At 50.0% G+C, this 2275-nt stretch overlaps 1 pseudogene; it reads right to left on the bottom strand.

Annotated features, from left to right (window-relative positions):
- Positions 1–507: 507 nt before the first annotated feature.
- Positions 508–625, bottom strand: LOC124608109 (annotated as a pseudogene).
- Between the last annotated feature and the right edge of the window lie 1650 nt (positions 626–2275).

The raw sequence follows: 2275 nt of genomic DNA, 5'->3' as shown, positions 1-2275 counted from the left end.
ACACTTGCTAGGTGGTAGCCTTTAAATCGGCCGCGGTCCGTTAGTATACGTCGGACCCGCGTGTCGCCTCTACCAGTGATTGCAGACCGAGCGCCGCCACACGGCAGGTCTAGAGAGACTTCCTAGCACTCGCCCCAGTTGTTCAGCCGACTTTGCTAGCGATGGTTCACTGACAAATTACGCTCTCATTTGCCGAGACGATAGTTAGCATAGCCTTCAGCTACGTCATTTGCTACGACCTAGCAAGGCGCCATTCTCATTGCTATTTATCTTGTGATGCGTGTACCGTCAGACCGATGTTCACCAATTATGGATTAAAGTTAAGTATTCCAGAAGCTACGTACCTGTTTTGCTAGTCTTTATTCCTTTAACTGTTCCAGACCTCACGCCAGCCTGCGTGAGCTTAAACGCGTGCCTTCGGCTTCCTCTCATAGTGGCTTGGCTGTCTTGCCAAATCACAACAAGTAGCTCCTCAGTTTGTCTCACAAGGGGTGAGTGCACCCCACTTGCCAACAGCCCTCGGCAGACCGGATGGTCACCCATCCAAGTGCTGGCCCAGCCCAACAGCGCTTAACTTCTGTGATCTGACAGGAACCGGTGTTACCGCTGCGGCAAGGCCGTTGGCCATATTGTTTACGTGGAAGGATAAAGTATCACACTAACGACCTATCTATAAAATGGTCAGCCCATCTACATAGGAAATGACACACAGCAAGTTGTATCGCGATAGGTAAAACTAAGAAATAGATAAGAGTGCAAATACAACAAAAAAGTATAGGACCACTAATTGAGTAACTTACTTGCGCACCAAACTGGTTCAACGATTGTTCGCGAAAATGAATTTATTAACTGACATCATACTATAACTGAGTGAACAATACTACTCAAAAGATACCAAGTGATGGAGAAGCCTGTCGTGTTACACTGACGAGTCCTGAGAGGGAATGGAAGGACTGCAAGGATCCACGTCAAACAAGTCTCATGGTCGTGTGCTGCCTTCTCTGCACCTGCTCCCCTGAAAAGAGGGCTGGCTGTAGGGTGAGTTAAAATACAGAACTCGGCTGGGAGCTCAAGGTACACTGGATGCAATCATAAATCAGTGCATGAGGATATATACACTGGAAGCACCCGTGGCACATCCGTTTTATAAACAGTTCTATATACAAAGTCTACTAACTGCCTTCTTGGTAGTAGTGTAGCTTCTCATAGTCCTCTGAGTTTAAGTCTCAATATAGCAGAGGCGGGCCGGACTAAGTGTTGACTACATGGAAATAAGTCTAATCCTCCTCGTAGTTTCGCAGCGCTGCACTGCGATCTCACAGCATCAGAACTCCAGCTAAACCATATCTGACCGACTGAACTGCTGCTCCATCACTGCCATCTCTCCCATCACTATCTCAACAATATGGCGGCTAGCCTTTTTATAGCGGCAACGGCCTTGCCGAAGTGGATACACCGATTCCCGTAAGATCACAGAAGTCTGTCGGGCGTGGCCGGCACTTGGATGGGTGACCATCCAGGCCGCCATGCGCTGTTGCCATTTTTCGGGGTGCACTCAGCCTCGTGATACCAATTAAGGAGCTACTCGGCCGAATAGTAGCGGCTTCGGTCAACAATACCATCATAACGACTGGGAGAGCGGAGTGCTTACCCCACGCCCCTCCTATCCGCATCCTCCACTGAGGATGACACGGCGGTCGGATGGTCCCGGTCGGCTTGAAGACGCAGTGAGTGCTTTTTATAGCGGTAGTGCACCCGGCACCACTTGTTCTAGAAGTTTCCAGTACTCCTGAGCATTACGTGTGTGTCATGCGGTAGCACGTGAGGGCCGGCCGGAGTGGCCGTGCGGTTCTAGGCGCTATAGTCTGGAACCGCGCGACCGCTACGGTCGCAGGTTCGAATCCTGCCTCGGGCATGGATGTGGGTGATGTCCTTAGGTTAGTAAGGTTTAAGTAGTTCTAAGTTCTAGGGGACTGATGACCACAGCAGTTAAGTCCCATAGTGCTCAGAGCCATTTGAACCATTTAGCACGTGAGGCCTGTGTGACGAACAGGCCGTACGCCGCTGTCCAAGGGTTGCGTCTTGCGATGGCTCTCGAGCCTCTAGATGCGGCATAGTCTGCTCTTGTTAGCAGAGTCAACATTACACATAAGCTGGGTCCAGTCAATGCCTTGCTGGTAGCAAGAATTTCCAAGCGTACATCTTACTAGCTTTTTAACTTGATTTTCTATCATTCGCGACAAGCGCAAGGCGAAGAAGGAAGCTGTTGGTAGAA

Source organism: Schistocerca americana, chromosome 3, assembly GCF_021461395.2.
Source record: "Schistocerca americana isolate TAMUIC-IGC-003095 chromosome 3, iqSchAmer2.1, whole genome shotgun sequence".
NCBI classification, from domain to species: Eukaryota; Metazoa; Arthropoda; class Insecta; order Orthoptera; family Acrididae; genus Schistocerca; species Schistocerca americana.
Note: the sequence above shows the minus strand (reverse complement) of the source record. Positions and strands in the feature narration are given on the sequence as shown.